We start from the raw sequence: 19,854 nt of genomic DNA on the forward strand, positions 1-19,854 counted from the left end.
TGCAGGTTAGATGGATTGGTGATTCTAAATTGGCCCTAGTGTGTGTTTGGTGTGTGGGTGTGTTTGTGTGTGTCCTGCGGTGGGTTGGCACCCTGCCCGGGATTGGTTCCTGCCTTGTGCCCTGTGTTGGCTGGGATTGGCTCCAGCAGACCCCCGTGACCCTGTGTTCGGATTCAGCAGGTTGGAAAATGGATGGATGGATGGTTTAAAAATAAAAGTGGTGTTAAAAGATGTTGGTGACTCTATGAAAGACTACCTTCACATTGCTCCCTTGCTTGCTGGGCTTACTTGCGGCCAGTGGTAGACCGTGCATTCCACAACTAGGCCTTCAGTAGTGCTCCGTCTGAATCAATATGCCCCTCAAAAACGAATTTATGGTTATAAAAACCATCTTAATATGCAGAAATACAGTATAAAGAGCCGTTGCATCGCAGATAGATAACTCCTGTAGCCACAATAAATGCCTTTATTGAATAGACAAACCAGGGGTGAACAAGTTCCTTTCTACTGCAGCTACAGCCGCGACACACATAAAAAACATCAATAATAACTCATAAACTTGCAATGTTATTTAGGAAAATCGCAACATTTTACTCACCAAAAATTCGGATTATTTGTAAACAAAATCCATAATCCTCTCTTTCCTCAAAATCAGTTCAATTATTAGCAGATTATCCGTGCGCTTCAGTTCCATCACGAAGTCCTTTTCTATCTCCATCAAAGCTAATGCTGAAAGTCGAACCTGCCCTGTCGTATTTCTGGCATAAGTTTTAATTCGCTTTAGGGCTGAAAATGTCCGCTCGACAAAAGCAGTGGACATGGGAATGGTCACCGCCAAACATACTAATGCCCCATGCTCTCTGATGAAGGAAGTCAAGGAGATCAGTGGGAGATTTTCCTGCAAAATCATCCATTTCATACTTACACCATCCTATCCAACCAACGGGTCTGAATACGGTGACGTTGCCGTAATCATCCATGGCATACTTACACCATCCTATCCAATCAACGGGTCTGAATACAGTGACGTTGCCGTAATCATCCATGGCATACTTACACCATCCTATCCAATCAACGAGCCTGAATATGGTGATGTTGCCTTACACCTGCTAGAGGGCCCTAGTAAAACCAACTCAAAATCTGATTGCTTGAAGCAACAGTTTAATCAACATTTATTTTGTGTTAGAGGGCCTGCAGAATGGATTGTGAAGGCCTCTGGGCAGACTTCATTGACTTTGACCCTGCCTGGCAACAAATGATGGCTGAAATGTGATTGGTTAAATGCTTTAATACAAAAATACATGTCTGGAAGCAGCACAGCCATTGGAAAAGCTATGAAAGGAAGCAGACAGACTATTTGGAATTATTAAATAAGTATTCATGGACAAAATATAATTAACATCAGTTTGTGATTCAGATATTTTTTTAGGCCAGCAGAGAAGACCTTGCAGGCCCTGACGGTCCGCCACTGTTTGCGGCCGATCTATCGTGTGATCCACGTGGTACTTTACATACTTAAAAGTCCGAACAGCACCTATCAGATTTGGATTGTTTTGTTTTTCTCTCTCTCAGACCTTCCCTGCTCCTGACACGCACTCCTTTGAAGAGGAAGATATGTTTGCATTCTTTTAATTGTGAAACGAAACTGTCATCTCCGTCTTGTGAAGGAGCACGTTTAAACTTTTGAAAAAGAGACATGTGTTTGTTTGCAGTGTTTGAATAAAGTTCCTGCCTCTACAACCTCCTGTGTTTCTGTGCAAATCTGTGACCCAAGTGTGACAAGATGCAGTGGTTGTCAGTACAGCTGCAGGAGATTAAATCCAAACAGGTCACTTTCTTTCTGTGTGTGTGTGTGTGTGTGATTTTCTACAGGGACTCTGGTTGTTATTCCCAAAAATCCAATAGAGTTTAACTGCGGACCTCCAGAGCTCCCCTCCATTGAGGAGTATGATGGAAACCAGGGTGTCAACGGCCCCAACACGAACACACACAGAGTCCCGGGTTCAAGTAAAGGATGGTTTATTCAACCTTTTTCCTTCCACAATACCACAAAGCAGCACCAAAGCACAGGTTTCTCTCTTCTCAATACACAATAATCTCCACAATACTCTTACCACTGCATTGCCCTCCTCCAGTTGAGTGTTGCCTTCCTTCCATCCTCCAGCTCCTACGTGCCTGGGTAAGGGAGTGCTGCCCCTTTTACTTCTGTGCCACCTCCACCTTTTTATTATTTTGCCACCTCCTCTTTTCTACCACCTTCGCTTATTGACTGTATTGCTGAAATTAAATCCTGGTTTTCTTCGAATTTTCTTAAATTAAACAGTGACAAAACTGAGGTTCTCCTCATTGGTTCAAAATCATCATTATCCAAAACCAATAATCTTTCTCTTATTATTGATAACTCTGTTGTTTCCCCATCATCTCAGGTCAAGAGTCTGGGTGCCATCCTTGACAGTACTCTATCTTTCCAATGTCACATTAATAACATTAATAACATCACCAAGTCTGCTTAATTCCACCTACATAATATTAATCGCATTCGCCACCCCCTCACTCCTCATACCACTGCCATTCTTGTTCATAGTCTTGTCACTTCTCGGCTGGACTACTGCAATTCACTCCTCTTTGGTCTCCCTAATACATCTCTTCATAAGCTTCAGTTAGTCCAGAATTCTGCAGCACGCATCATTACTCGAACCTCATCTAGTCACCATATTACTCCGGTCTTGCAGCAGCTTCATTGGCTCCCGGTTAAGTTTCGAACTGATTTTAACATTTAAGGCCATTCATAACCTCGCCCCTCCATATCTGTTTGACCTTCTTCATGTTGCCATTCCCTCCCGTAACCTTAGATCCTCTTCCTCCACCCATCTGACCGTCCCTCTCGCCCGTCTAACCACCATGGGGAGCGGAGCATTCAGCCGTTCTGCTCCCAAGCTCTGGAATTCATTACCTACCAAGCTCAGAAACATCAAATCATATTCATTCTTCAAATGTAAACTTAAAACACATCTGTTTAAAATGGCTTTTTCATTTTCTTTATGATTACAGTGGTTTTGTTTGGTTTTAATTTTTAGATTTTCTGATGTTTTAAGTTGTTTATAATTGTGTCTTTTATTTATTTATTTATTTATTGTTTGTTCGGTGTCCTTCAGTCCTCTGAAAGGTGCCTTGTATAAATAAAATGAATTATAATTATTATTAAGGACCCAGGAGTACTTCTGGTGCCAGGGCCACTGCATGATGGAAGAACTTCCGGGTCATATGAAAGTCCATTCCAGCAGGGAGCTCATCTTCCTGCAGCGCCCTCTTGTGGCACCCAGTGACCCCAGCAGGGCTGTATTGCCGGACTACACTTCCCAGCATGCTCTACTGGTTCCATACTGGGCACTGATATCCTGGGTTGCTACCATCTAGTGTAGTGGTGGAGTAAAAAGCTCCCAGTAACATCTTTCCTTTTGAGTGGGCTGTCCATCCATCCCTTCTTGTTCTTCCTTCTGGGTCTGATTTCTTTCTCCTCCCCGGCTGGGTGTGGTATAACGGGTCTATGGCTATGAATGAATGACCAGTTTTTAAAATAATTCCATTTGGCTGTGTCAGTGTCTGTGGGTGCACTTATGCAGCTGCGGGGAGTTGATGAGTAAATTGGAGCGAGATGCACCTGCACGGGAGGGTGCAATCGTTCACAATTGCTTCATCGGCTTCCTGCGATGCGTGATTGAGCCGCTGTACCCATGGAGCACTCTCGGACACTGTCAACGCTGAGAAAAAAAGTTAGAAACGTCTCACCCCGACGCTGGGACCAGGTTAGTTAGGTGGCCACCTGCACGCCTTTTTTTTTTTCTTTCCTAAGAGCATCTATATGCTTGGGATTACCAAATTTGGCGTACTGGATCTGTGACCTTTTTTAGTTTCTTGTATATGAAGTATAGGGAAAGTATTGTATTCGTCCAAAGATCTGATGTTGAGATTTTGATGAATCTCGACGTTTTAGACCTCCCTGACTTTCTCGTATACAAAGTATAGGGAAAGTATTGGAATACTCCAAAAATTCCATTTTAATATTTTGACGAATCTCGAAGTTTTAGACCTCCCTGATACCATTTTTTGAATTATGTCTGTACAGTTGTGCTTGAAAATTTGTGAATCCTTTAGAATTTTCTATATTTCTGCATAAATATGACCTAAAACATCACTCAAGTCCTAAAAGTAGATAAAGAGAGACCAGTTAAACAAATGAGACAAAAATATTATACTTGGTCATTTATTTATTAAGGAAAATGATCGAATATTACATATTTGTGAGTGGCAAAAGTATCTGAACCTTTGCTTTCAGTATCTGGTGTGACCCCCTTTGCAGTAATAACTGTAACTAAACGTTTCCGGTAACAGTTGATCAGTCCTGCACACCGGCTTGGAGGAATTTGAGCCCATTCCTCCGTACAGAACAGCTTCAACTCTGGGATGTTGGTGGGTTTCCTCACATTAACTGCTCGCTTCAGGTCCTTCCACAACATTTCGATTGGATTAAGGTCAGGACTTTGACTTGGACATTCCAAAACATTCACTTTATTCTTCGTTAACCATTCTTTGGTAGAACGACTTGTGTGCTTAGGGTCGTTGTCTTGCTGCATGACCCACCTTCTCTTGAGATTCAGTTCATGGACAGATGTCCTGATATTTTCCTTTAGAATTTTCTGATATAATTCAGAATTCATTGTTCCATCAATGAAGGCAAGCCGTCCTGGCCCAGATGCAGCAAAACAGGCCCAAACCATGATACTACCACCACCATGTTTCACAGATGGGATAAGGTTCTTATGCTGGAATGCAGTGTTTTCCTTTCTCCAAACATAACACTTTTCATTTAAACCAAAAAGTTCTATTTTGGTCTCATACGTCCACAAAACATTCTTCCAATAGCCTTCTGGTTTGTCCACGTGATCTTTAGCAAACTGCAGATGAGCAGCAATGGTTTTTTTTTTGAGAGCAGTGGCTTTCTCCTTGCAAACCTGCCATGCACATCATTGTTGTTCAGTGTTCTCCTGATGGTGGACTCATGAACATGAACATTAGCCAATGTGAGCGAGGCCTTCAGTTGCTTAGAAGTTACCCTGGGGTCCTTTGTGACCTCGCCGACTATTACACGCTTTGCTCTTGGAGTGATCTTTGTTGGTCGACCACTCCTGGGGAGGGTAATAATGGTCTTGAATTTCGTCCATTTGTACCCAATCTGTCTGACTGTGGATTGGTGGAGTCCAAACTCTTTAGAGATGGTTTTGTAACCTTTTCCAGCCTGATGAGCATCAACAACTCTATTTCTGAGGTCTTCAGAAATCTCCTTTGTTCGTGCCATGATACACTTCCACACACATGTATTGTGAAGAGCAGACTTTGATAGATCCTGTTCTTTAAATAACGCAGGGTGCCCACTCATACCTGATTGTCATCCCATTGATTGAAAACACTGAACTCGAATTTCACCTTCAGACTAACTGCTAATCCTAGAGGTTCACATACTTTTGTCACTCACAAATATGTAATATTCGATCATTTTCCTCAATAAATAAATGACCAAGTGTAATATTTTTGTCTCATTTGTTTAACTGGTTTCTCTTTATCTACTTTTAGGACTTGAGTGAAAATCTGATGATGTTTTAGGTCATATTTATGCAGAAATATAGAAAATTCTAAAGGGTTCACAAACTTTCAAGCACAACTGTATGTGTGTTGGTGTGTGTGTGTGTGTGTGTAAACACGATAACTTGAGTACACGTTCACTTAGGTCAACCAAATTTTGCCTTCAAGTTGTGGAATATGACCCGGACACAAACAGGCAGACACGTTTAAATTACCCCACACATGTTTATTTAGGGTCTCCATTATACAATCCATCACTACTCACACAAGCCCCAATACCCCTCAGTCCAGGCCTTATCACAATGCCTTCTCTCTGTCTCTATCTCTTCAGACCGCCTCCTTCTCTCCTCCAGAACCTTGTCCTTCTTCCACCCGACTCAAGTCCATGACTGGAGGGAGGTGGCCTCTTTAAATAAGCACCCGGATGTGCTCCAGGTGTGTTCCCGGCAATCTCCCCCCCAGCACTTTCTGGTGTGGCAGAAATGCTGTGGTCCAGGATCCTCCAAGTATTGGGGTCCCCCTGGTGGTGACCACGGGCCCCTACAGGCTCAAACTTTGCAGCTCTGTACCCGCGGCCCCCAGGGCGGTTGCCCCGTCGAGGTCTGGAGGAGGCACAAGCCCTCCTCCGATCTTCTCGAGTGTCCTGGCTGGGTACCACCCCCATCCGGGTACACAAAGTATTAGGTACAAAACATAGATTTCAATCAACTTTTGGTCTATTTATGTTAACCAGAAGTGGTTCTTTACCTTAAATTCATTCAGCTGCAGAGTCCGATTTATTCAACTTTACTTTTATAATAATTCTTCAATATATTATTCATTTGGGACACTAGATGGCAGCCCCCATGGGTTGCAGCGATGGCTCGGGCTCCCACAGGGCTTCATGGGAGATGGAGTTGTTTACAGCCCTGTTGGGATCCGGCGATGCTGCCAGGGGGTGCTGCAGCTGTTCCTGAGCCCACATGGGTGATCCTTTCACTACACCCGGAAGTGCTGCACCTGGAGTACTTCCGGGTAACATATAAAAGGAGCCAGCAGACAGTACTTGTGGATCCAGAGTCATGAGGAGGGAGACAAAGCTTGCCAAGGAGGAGTGGAGGAGAATAAGAAAGAGAAAGAAAAGAGTATTGTGTTTAAGGTGCTGTCTGTGCTTAGTGGGGTTATGTTGTGCCTGTGGGAAATGGGGAAGGCGTTTCCCACGAAGTGAAGAAAAAATTCAAAACATTTGTTTTTTATCAGTGTGCCTCCTGCTTCTGGCTGTGTCATTTGGGTGTCTGGCATGCCCCTCTACACTTGTTACAATATGGGATAGGCATTTGCTCGAGAGACAGTTAAAGGGGGCTTTGTTTTGTTGGTTCTGTTGTAGTAAGTGTCTAATTGTTTAGTTAAAATATATTTACATTTGTAAATTTTTCTCTTGTGTTTTTCTATAACTGTTACCTTTTGTTTTCTGTCTTTGCTTGATAATAAGCTTTAAGAGGAGAAATGACAGGACAGTCTGGTCCAATGTGCTAATGAGAGCTTAAAAGTTTATCGTCAATATAGCATTGCCCACATTGAGCTTATGGTAATTGTTACAGTAGCCTGAAACAAGGTTTGAAGCCCTTCTTGCTTTTAAGCTCCTGACACTTGGCACAGTGTTTGAATAATGTGACTTGTGGCATTCACTGTAAGTCTGGGCACGTCTTGAAACGATTGGGTGACATACGGCATAGCTCATCCATTTTGATGCCAGCGCCAGAAGTGAAGAAGCTTGCAGACGCAGAATCCGGAAGAGACTGGCTGTCCAGTGGAGCTACTAAACTGTGGAGCTGTGGAAGTCAGCAGCTGGACCAAACTCCAAAAATGTGTGAAGTTAATTGATTACTCTAAGTTAGGAGACGGAAAGCAGTTTCCCAAGTGAAGTAAGGCCAGTGGATGACCTGGCAAGTTAATGATGTGTGCATGAAGTGCTTTTTACTGATTGACCTGAAAAAACAATCTGAAGCTTCAAAAATTAGTGACATCTGGTGGTTTACAGAAATCATGGCAGCCATGAGCTTCAGGTGTACAGTGGAGGAAGTTCACATCCAAACCCTTGTGGTTTACATAGTTTCCATTGGACATGTGTAGTAAAGCATAAGAACACTCTCATTTTGATCTTTTCATAATCATGTTGTTATTCAATTGCTGCAATAAATGCACGTTAGTGTGTGTGTGTGACGATTTTCTACAATAATATAATACATACTAGCTGTCCCCTGACAAACGTTAAAAATCAATAAACAAAAAGGTATTGCTAGCTAAGCAGAGGCAAGGTACACTCCAAAACACAAAGGTAGACCGGCTCCCCACTCCTGACGTCACGCTTCCCCCTCCCCTCGGCCCACAGCCTCTCTCTCAGATTTGCGCAAATATATCGCTCCTGCAAGCAAACTATCATTGTTAGCGCGATGAGAGAAGACGTAAAATCAACCGGAATGTTCAAGCAAATTCTAGAAAAAAACCCAATCTAAATCCGTTAAGTAGTTCTCTCATTCGCTAGCTTAGTGAATGTAAGATACGCCCTGAGGCTGACGCGTGAGTGAGGAGGGCCCTGTTCCCCTCCCCTTGGTCCACTGCGTGTCTCTTAGATTCGTGCAAATAAATGGGTATCGCAAGAAAACTATTATATTTAGCACGATGAGAGAGGTCGCAAAACCAACTGGAATGTTCAAGCAAATTCTAGAAAAAAACCCGATCTAAATCTATTAAGTAGTTCTCTCGTGAAAAACGGACAGACATACATACAGACAGACAGACGTTGGTTTTATATATATAGAGATTATACTTACAATAATATAATATGTTTAAGTGTGTTCTCATAAATATGTCATTTGTTTCCACTATGAATATTGTATGACTGTGTGCAGAGGGTACAGACCTATAAATACCTGGGAGTGCAGCTGGATGATAAACAGGACTGGACTGCCAATACTGATGCTCTGTGCAAGAGAGGACAGAGCCGGCTATACTTCCTTAGAAGGCTGGCGTCCATCAACATCTGCAATAAGATGCTGCAGATGTTCTATCAGACGGTTGTGGCGAGCGCCCTCTTCTACACGGTGGTGTGCTGGAGAGGCAACATAAAGAAGAGGGACACCTCATGCCTGGACAAACTGGTGAGGAAGGCAGGCTCTATTGTAGGCATGGAGCTGGACAGTTTGACATCCGTGGCAGAGCGACGGGCGCTGAGCAGACTCCTGTCAATCATGGAGAATCCACTGCATCCACTGAACAGGATCATCTCCAGACAGAGGAGCAGCTTCAGCGACAGACTGCTGTCACCGTCCTGCTCCACTGACAGACTGAGGAGATCGTTCCTCCACCACACTATGCGACTCTTCAATTCCACCCGGGTTTGTAAACGTTAACATTATACAAAGTTACTGTCTGTCTGTATACCTACATTGTTATCACTCTTTAATTTAATGTTGTTTTTTATCAGTATGCTGCTACTGGAGTATGGGAATTTCCCCTTGGGATTAATAAAGTATCTATCTATCTATCTATCTATCTATCTATCTATCTATCTATCTATCTATCTATCTATCTATCTATCTATCTATCTATCTATCTATCTATCTATCTATCTATCTATCTGTCTGTCTGTCTGTCTGTCTGTCTGTCTGTCTGTCTGTCTGTCTGTCTGTCTGTCTGTCTATCTATCTATCTATCTATCTATCTATCTATCTATCTATCTATCTATCTATCTATCTATCTATCTATCTATCTATCTATCCCCTGCACTGAGGGCCACTCTTTTAGGTAGACCACAATTATTCAAGGGCCAGCTTACGTTTGCTGCGCTAATTTGTAATATTTTTTCAAACTTTCCATTTTTGTTGGCCTTCCTGTGGGTGGCACTCAGACTGGCACTAAGACTGCTAATTTGAATGACTGGAATGCCAGCTAATGGTGCTGGTGACTCTTGCCCAGGCCGATGCAACCTGAAAGTGCCATTAGAATAGCAATGTAAAACAACAAGAACTCTTTGGTACTCAGAGTCGGCGTGCACCAGTGAGGTACTACAAGACACTATAAGAGACCACTTGTACGTCAGGGGATTTTTGTGAAAGATTAATATTGTTCCATCAATGTTTGATGAATAATTGCTCTAAAGGGTTTTCAGAATGTGCTTGTGGAACTGGACACATCTAAGGGGGTTTAGTGAATGTGCCTACAGTAGGTTGGAGTATTAATGACATATTAGAAGTTCTAGTACAGAAGAATAGTAATGCATGGTATTTATTTTATTGTTGGATAAATAAGCTACACACTTCAGGACTCCATCTTTACTTCAGGATCGTCTCTGTATAAAATCCCAGTGGTAGTTTTACATCCCCTTTAACAGCATGTCTGACATTGCAAAGCTTCGGTGATGTTCATAGCTTCGGGTGTATGCAGTCAGTTGGTCGTGAAGTTTTGATACACTACTTGAACACAGTGTTCCTTGTTAAAATAATACAAGCTTCAAAACCTTTTCTACATCAAACGTCCCATCCCTAAGGGCAGATAACTTGGAGGAATTGATAAGCTATTGAAAGTAGTCACCTAAAATTCATCTTGGGAGCTATGTGTGACATTCTTCTGACTATTATGATTATTATTATTATTATTCTGACTATTGTGGAAAAATCTTCAATTGTTGAAATGCATTTGTTTATATTAAATTTGAATGATTTTGCTCAAATGAACCAGGATGAATTTACAGGCATTACAAACATCGCTTCTTGTACATTCTTCTTGTGTTATACTAGACTGTGTTAATCAGTGCGGCTCCAACCTACACTCTTGACACTTGGTAGATCATGAGCCGAACGGGATCAGAGGAAGGGAGAGACAACAGACCAAAACTGAAGAGTGAAAGGTGCAAGTTTATTTACAAGAGTGCAGCACAACAATAACACAGCAGTGTCAGGGAGGTATTGTTTCACAGTCCTTCAGTGCTGACCCTCCATCAAAAGCAAATAGAAATAAAAAGAAAAAAAATGCATGTATTTACATTAAGTATAGTTGATGAATTTGATGAGTCAATTTGACTTAAATGGATGAGCCACAGCATGAAGTTATAGGAAAGAGTAGTGGAAGCTTGGTTAAGAAGGGAGGTGATGATTAGTGAGCAGCAGGATGGTTTCATGCCAGGAAAGCAAACCACACATGTGATGTTTGCTCTGAGGATGTTGATGGAAAAGTATAGAGAAGGACAGAAGGAGTTTGTGGACCTGGAGAAAGCATATGACAAGGTGCCTCGAGAGGAGTTGTGGTATTGTATGAGGAAGTCGGGAGTGGCAGAGAAGTACGTAAGAGTTGTACAGGATATGTACGAGAGAAGTGTGACAGTGATGAGGTCTGCAGTAGGAGTGACAGATGCATTCAAGGTGGAGGTGGGATTACATCAGGGATCGGCTCTGAGCCCTTTCTTATTTGCAATGGTGATGGACAGGTTGACAGATGAGATTAGACAGGAGTTCCCGTGGACTATGATGTTTGCTGATGACATTGTGATCTGTAGTGAGAGTAGGGAGACCCTGGAGAGGTGGAGATCTGCTCTGGAGAGGAGGGGAATAAAGGTCAGTAGAAACAAAACAGAATACATGTGTGTGAATGAGAGGAAGGTCAGCAGAATGGTGAGGATGCAGGGAGTAGAGCTGGTGAAAGTGGATGAGTTTAAATATTTGGGATCAACAGCACAGAGTAATGGGGATTGTGGAAGAGAAGTGAAAAAGAGAGTGCAGGCAGGGTGGAGTGGGTGGTGAAGTGTCAGGAGTGATTTGTGACAGAAGGGTACCAGCAAGAGTGAAAGGGAAGGTCTACAGGACGGTAGTGAGGCCAGCTGTGTTATATGGGTTGGAGACGGTGGCACTGACCAGAAAGCAGAAGACAGAGCTGGAGGTGGCAGAGTTAAAGATGCTAAGATTTGCATTGGATGTGACGAAGATGGATAGAATTAGAAATGAGAACATTAGAGGGTCAGCTCAAGTTGGACGGTTGGGTGACAAAGTCAGAGAGGCGAGATTGCGTTGGTTTGGATATGTGCAGAGGAGAGATGCTGGGTATATTGGGAGAATGGTGCTAATGATAGAGCTGCCAGGAAAAAGGAGAAGAGGAAGGCCTAAGAGAAGGTGTATGGATGTGGTGAGAGAAGACTTACTGGTGGTGGGTGTGACAGAGCAAGATGCAGAGGACAGGAAAAACATGGTCCACTATGGTAACCCCTAACAGGAGAAGAAGAAGGCAGTGCACTCCTACAGTCCTCCATGCAAAAACTACAAGAAGCTGACCAGTGAGGGCATTTAGCCCCTCCCTATTCTGGTTTGTGCAATGTAAGAAGCCCAGTTGCCCAGGAGGAGGTGTCATTTGCACTAAGAGCGACCCGCCAGATGGAGCTCCAGTGTTCGACCCTTATTTTATGGTAAAGAGCCGAATACTTTGTTGTTTTGTCTGAGAGTCTATTTACTTTGATGCCAAGATTTGACGTATGACTTTTGTTTGGACTTCTGTCATTGAACTGGATAACCTGGTTGGTGCACCTGGCCACAGTTCATTAATACCACATAGTTTTCATTTTTTCTACACTGTTTTTGTATCTAGAGTGATTAAAATGATAAAAGGGCACCAATTGTGAGAATATGCTACTTTCTTGTTCTTAGGGTTTATCGAGGCTATGTAGGTCACACCCCAATAATTAGAACAACTGCGTGTATCCAGCAGGGGGTGCTAGGTCCCTTGTTGGAATAAGTTCTTTTGTAATTGCGGCGTGTTACGTAGCCTGAAACTACATAGATATAATATAAAAAGGCGATACATGTCCCTTAGTGATACGGTGGTAAGAAATCACATAGGAGAAATAACTTAGCTTTCTTTAATGACGGTTTACGTAGCATAACAGATGAAGGAAGCCAAGACCTTCGGGAGTGGGGGCCCGATGTATAGAGTCTGCCATTTTCATTGCTGCATTGGAAGGATTTTCAGGATTGGATGACGGTATCTCCCATCTGTCCGTTGGCTTCAAAAGTGTGCCGGGCAATGTTCCAAGGCTTTACAGTAATCCCTCTTCCATCGCGGGGGTTGCGTTCCAGAACCCCCCGCGAAAGGTGAAAATCCGCGAAGTAGAAACCATATGTTCATATGGTTATTTTTATATATTTTAAGCCCTTATAAACTCTCCCACACTATTATAAACATTTCACGCACAATTATACAGTATAAACCCTTTGTATTCTCTTAGATATTAGGTAGGATTCGTTGAAATTATGTATGTAAACACAGTTTACATACAGTAAAACCTAAATATTTTTTTAAAAATATCGAGCGTCTCCGATATCACATATGTTACAGCCATTACGACAGACAGGCCACCAGCAATAAATACGTACAATGCAAGAAAAATTGTATACAGTAAAATGTGTGTACAGTGACACTAAACTATGTACATGTAATAAGTACTGTACGTAGATAATTAATTATTGTTACTCACCAACAATGACATGACGACTTGTCCGATAACGATGAGTTTAATTTTACTGCACAACAAAGGATAGCGTTACAGCTCTTCTAAAGGAGCCTCTTCAGGTGACTGTGTAGCACCGCCGTTGTTCTTCTTCCAGCACTCTTCAATCCAAATTCCATCCAGACTACTGCCTTATCACGTCCACTTGCAACTCGTTTTGTGCCCTGGTTAAAGGACACTGCGGCCGTAGATCTTATATGCTTTTCCTCCTTTTTAAATAAAAAGAATCATGGACTCATTGATGCTGTGATGGTGTCCTGCAGCGGTGTAGCTGTTCCCTTCCTTCAACATATCCAAAACTTTTACCTTTTCTGCAATCATTTGCATCTTCTGTTGGCGCTTGGACACGGCCCCTGAAGCAGTAGCAGGGCCACGTTAATGCTGAATGAGTGAGATGAGACTTCCTGGTTAATGCTGCACTCCGTCGCTGAGCCAATCAGCAGCACACAGGAACTTAACTGCGTGCTCTGATTGGGTAGCTTCTGAGCCATCCGCCAATAGCATCTCTTGTATGAAATCAACAGGGCAAACCAACTGAGGAAGCAAGTACCAGAAGTAAAAAGACCCATTGTCCGAAGAAACCCGCGAAGCAGCGAAAAATCTGCGTTATATATTTAGATATGCTTACATATAAAATCCGTGATACAGTGAAGCCGCGAAAGTCGAAGAGCGATATAGCGAGGGATTACTGTATACTCTTTCTTCATGTGCAGGCCTCCACTTAGGTGAATCATGTCATTCCAAACAAGGCAAAGAGAGGATACAATTCATGCTGAGTTTGACACCCAGAAATAGTATACAATGCCCATTTCGCAGTTGTCCCTGTCTTGTCTTCTAATTCTTGCCTAACAGTTCTTATATGGTGAATTCCTGTGTGCTAAATCTGGACTAGTGTTAGCTGTGCATGTGAGAAGAAAGAAAAGTAGATTTATAAAATATTTGTACAGAGCACAGTGACATATTAAACATGTACACTTATTAGTCTGCGGTAAAAGCAAGATATTGTTTGGTTGGTATGTGTCATTTGACCAAAAGGATTAACATTTATGTGTGTCACAATGACGCCCACGTGTCTGTTAGTGCTGGTAATAGTGAATCCCTATATAGAGAATCTTATGCAGAATATTGTGGAGTGATTGCCAAATGACAGGCCAAGTTAGGTCAGGTTGGGGAGCATGCACTGGTACAGCACATTGCTGCACCCACCACACGACGAAACAGCGCGGCATCCTGGTTGGCAACCCCCCAGGGAAACACACAGTTCAGTCCCACCCTTCCGGAAATGACCCTCTATCTGCCGCAGCCAGGTGTTCCGTGGTGTCCCCTTGGCCTGGTCCAGCCACTCTGGTCCTCAACAATGAGAAGCCTGTGAGCCAAGTCACCCTAAGGGAATTATATCACATGGCCGTAATGCCGTAACTGACGCTTCCTCACTATGCAGGTAATGTATCTCATACGGAACTCCATGAGACTCATTTGTCACAAAGTCACCCAAGCATTCTCCGAAAGAGACACAGTACTGATAGAGTCCAGTCTTCATCTCAGGTCACTGGATAGCGTCCATGTCTCACAACCATGTAGCATGGCAGGAAGCACCAGGATCTCTAAAGACATGGACCTTCGTCCTTTTGCATAGATATCAGGAGTGCCACACACCTCTTTCTAGTGACCTCATGACCCCCCATGCTCTCCCAATCCGTCTACTGACTTTATTGGAAGAGTCAGCAGAGACATGAATGTCACTGCCGAGGTAAGTAAACCTTTCGACGAGGTCGACACTCTCTCCGCAAACAGACACACTGCTGATGGCTGTGTATAAGAGGTCATTAAAGGCATTGCTCTTGGTTTTTATCAGGTGTGTCGTACATCGCTGGGGGTCAGACCCAGCCGGTATGCCTGGAAGGACTGTGTTGTGGCATATTTGTCCTCCGGGCCAAGAGGGGGCAACCGCCCTGGAGTAGAAGAGGCCCACAGAAGGAGAGCAGGGAGGCTCAAGACCGTTGGGGCCTCTGGTCACCGCCAGGGGGCGCCCCGAGCCTCATGGAGCCCGGGACTTATTCGCTTCCGCCACACCCATGGAGGACGATCCTTCCAGGGTCACCCGGAGTACTTCCGGGTGCTCCCCTGACTCTTCCGCCACACCAGGAAGTGACGTCAGGCAGAGCACCTGGAGCTCATCTGGGTGAGAATAAAAGGGGCCGCCTCCCTCCAATCAAGGAGCTGGAGTCGGGAGCAGGAGCAGGACGAAGCTCCTGGAGAGAGAGTACAGGGGGCCCAGGGACAAGGAGAGAGAAGGCCCAGGAGAAGAGAGACTGGGGCTAGAAGCAATGTGTGAGTTGTGCGGGACTGAGTTGTGTTGCTGTGTGGAAGAAAATAAAAGTATTTGGATAAAGATGCAGTGTCGGTCTGATGGTGTCCGGGCAAACCTCATGGGTGTCACACACGTGCGAGTAGGAGGATGTTGTATGGACCAAATGAAGGTAATTCCATGCCAGACCAGGGGGTGGCAGGGTGCACTAAATCTTCTCCTGTTATCTCTGCAGACCAGCTGCAGGAATACCTGTCTGACTCAACCTTGAAGACATCATTTCCAGTTCCAGCGCCTTGACTAATATCACTTCCAGGTCCAGCGCTACTGTTGACATCAGAAGAAGGTCACTTCCGGTTCCCCTATGTCATTTCCAGTCTGACTATTTAAAACCACCATCTTTACAAACCATCATCAGTTCATTTCAGGACTCCAACCAAGAAACTTGTTGTCAGAATTCAACTCACTGCAACCAGGGATGATATCAGGGTGGCTGTCCCAAACCTTTTTAAGTGTGTTGAGTCTGATCATTTTACACAGGACACTTGCATGCCTAGCCACTCAGAATCCTCACTCAGTCTCTTGAGAACTCTAATCAGAGCCTCCATTGACTCTGCGGATCCAACTGACACCACTTGAGTATTTTCTTCTTTCCTTTTTCATTGTGTGAGTCATCACTGAATTGGACTGTGCTTAATAAAGAGCACAAAAATTGATAACAATCAAAGAAGTCACCTAATTTAATAAAGGATAGTCATTGTTTTCGCACTATAAAGGGCTGTGATGTATTCATCCATGTCTCACTTTCTCTCACTGGGGACTAGTGAGTGAGGAGCCACTTCACCCAACACTAATGTGCAGCATCCCACCTGGACGATGCGACTGCAGCCACTTCTACACCAGTACACTCGCCACACATGAGATATTAGGAGGTGAAGGGGTGAGAAAGATATGTCCAATGACAAACAGGGAATGACTAGGGTGTGTCACAAAAATAAGTAAGCCAAAACACAACAAAAAGATTTGGGGATCTCCCCGTATAATGTTGGGTTTTGGAGAGCAGGCTCAAAAGACTGATATCGATCTTCATAACTGTAAAACAACAAAACTCAAGGAAAAATGGCACAATGAGACTTTTATATAAAGGTGGCAGGAAGGAAGGTGAGGTCATCAGGTGGGGACGGACATGACATCATCAGGTAGGGATGAAAGTGAGGTGATCAGGAAGGGACGGAACCGGAAGTGACATCATCAAGAGGTGGGCAGAAGTGAGGTCATTATGAAGTGCTGGAGGTGATGTCATCTGGAAGGGGACAGAAAAGAAAATGGCTTATCATTTGGGAGGTCTGTAGTCTTTTAGTGCTTGTCCCCAAATCTTCATCCGGAATTGGACCCTTTGGCTGCCCCCTAAGTGTGCATGTGTGACAGGGGCCAGAATGATTCATTTGTGGTGGGCAATTTAGCCTGGACATACACCAGATACACCCTACTCTTTATGAAGAATGCCCAGGGATCTTTTATGACCACACAGAGAGTCAGGATGGTAGTTCAGGTGGATGACCTGTACTGAAGCACATGTGGTATGAACGCTCTTTAACTCTTTTAGGGCTAATTTTTTTTTGTTTCTTTTCCCCCAGGGCTGAATATTTTTCCAAAAACTAACTTTTTTTAAAAAAAGAACACAAAGCAATTGAAATCAACAAAAAATATTTCCTTTTGACAAATGTTACTGTCTTGCATGTTGTATGAGCCTGCATACTCTATGATTTCACATACATATCACATACATTTTACACAGCAAAGTCCTGCAAAGCCTGATCTCGCTCAAAGCAGCCAATTTCAGTCATTGTCACATTGCACACCTTACAATATGTGTTGCTTTGGTGCCTACTTTTCAATTGTCTGTTGCTGCACTTTCTCACATATATTGTTAGTGTGTACTGTAGAGAGACAAGTCACCCATTTGCCATCGTGCCATGCCACTGCCACGAAGTTATCCGCCCGCATAAAAAACGTATTGTCACCTCTTTTGCTCTTCAGCCTGTGTCTCCTGTTCACCCTCACTGTGCCACAAGCTCCAATTCCCCTGCTCTGTAGCTCCATGAACAATTCTGGTCATGTATAAAAATTGTCCAAATGTACACAACATGACCAAAATGTTCATAGCCCTGAAGCAGCTCCAGCACAGCCTGACTTGTCAAGGGACAGTTCTCTCTTTGAAAGAAATACTTTCCTGTCTATGTAATTACTTTCAGGCAGAAACCAGTGTTTGCTTCTGCCAGTACAAAATCCTTTATGCCATACTTTGTGGGCTTGTCTGGCATATATTTGCAGAAAAAAAGGTGTCCCTTTTATTTTATCATAGATTCATGCACAGACAAATCACAGCCAGGCTGATAGAATTGTTTCTATGTTGGTTCCACAATGTCAAGCAGGGGCTGAACTTTATGCATGACGTTATAGCCTGGCTCACCCCTTGGGATTTGCTTCTGTTTATTACAGAAGTGAATAAAACTTTGCAGCATCATGTACCTATCATCACACTGCATAACCTGTCCAAAGCCACCAGGGGACAAAGCACGTTTGGACCAATGCTCCCTGAAGTTATATCACCAGTTCTGTCCCATCTCTATTTGTAATGCCACAGCGTGCTTCATCTCGTCTTTTGTTGTTGGTTTCTACTTTGAAAAACGAGAATGTGGTGCAAGCGCAGCCCGCGATTCAAAAAACCCCTCAACCCCTCCTGTCGAGAAAAGTCGACATCCGCCCTAAAAGAGTTAACACCTAGCCGCCCCCCGAAAAACTTTAAAAATCAATAAACAAAAAGGTATTGCTCCAGTTCTTAAATCCTTACACTGGCTCCCGGTTAAGTTTAGGGCAGATTTCAAAATCCTTCTTTTAACATATGAAGCATTAAATGGTCGAGGTCTGGCTTACTTGTCTGAACTTATCATGACTTAAAAACCTGAGCGCACATTAAGATCTCAAGATGCCGGTCTGCTTATGATTCCAAGGATTAATAAAATAACAGTGGGAGGTCGAGCTTTTAGTTACAGGCCCCCCCCCCCCCCTAAACTGTGGAATGGTCTGCCTGCTACTATAAGAGATGCCCCTTCGATCTCAGCTTTTAAATCCCGGCTGAAGACTCACTACTTCAGTTTAGCACACCCTGCCTAGAGCTGCTGATTAACTGTACAGACTGCATCTCTGTTGTTAGTCATTAGCACTTAACACTAGAATTACCAGAGCCTACGAAAAAACTCGTAAATCCGTCCCACCTTAAATCGCGTCTTAAAGCCGTTTGCACATCTCAGCCAGAGTCTTTTGTCATCTAAATGTGCCGATTAAACAAAAGCTACTAGCAGCCAGCTATTCCATCCCCCCACCGACTTAGAATGAACTCCTAGCTCATGCCTTGCCTTGATTTGATTATTTGGGATTGAAGTGGAGTTTTACAGTGGAAATAATTCGAGCGTTATTTGGAATACACGCATTTCATGTGTGTTCCGTTTCTACAGTATAGTAGTAGTCTGTGCAAACACATTTTTAAAACAGAAACGTTTTTCATATTCTAATAGTAAATGACAAAATGTAGGCATAAACTATATAACGTATGAAGCCTGAAGTCCATATATCAAAGAAACACTTTCACAAAAGGTACAAATAAGAGAACACGTGCGCTTTTCTTCAAAAGTATAACTGCACAAAAAAAAAGCCGCGTTAGCATGCCACATTGACACTCTTACTACAACTGCCGTGGTGGCGTAATGGTATCAGCTCCTGACTGGGGATCAGAGGGTGGCGAGTTCGATCCCGCACGGCTCCACTTCGAGAAATGAACTGCTCTTATTCTTACAATTTTAGAATAACAACATAAATTTCATTTCAGTCTGTAACAGCCGGTGTAACTTATGATACTGGTAAAGGTTAGTTTTTTTTTTTTTTTAATTCCCTTTTCATTCTCGCAGGCGATGCATACTAACGCCCCCCCCCCCCCCCAAAAGGGTTCTGACACATAAACGCTGGCGAAGCTGCCTTCCTTCGTATCTCACCGTCACTTGATTTTCTTTTTATTCAGTGTTATTGAGTGTTCCTGCCAGTCCCCACATGTTGCTGTATGCTGTTTCTTTTGTACTCCAGGACATGCAGAGGAGAGAATGATTTCACATTATTTATGCTGTTTTCACATAAAGACTGCAGAATACTCGTGACTGCATTCTCGTACCAATGCACTTTTTCCATCACCTTTTCCTATAAGAAGCAATGTACTCACTTCTCTCTATGCTGTGGTTTCTATTACACACCTGAAAGAGACGATATATGTGAAAACTTCATCGCACTAATGCAATATTATTTGAAAACGAACAGCGTCAGA

The sequence above is a fragment of the Erpetoichthys calabaricus genome, chromosome 1 (assembly GCF_900747795.2).
Source record: "Erpetoichthys calabaricus chromosome 1, fErpCal1.3, whole genome shotgun sequence".
Classification (NCBI taxonomy): Eukaryota; Metazoa; Chordata; class Cladistia; order Polypteriformes; family Polypteridae; genus Erpetoichthys; species Erpetoichthys calabaricus.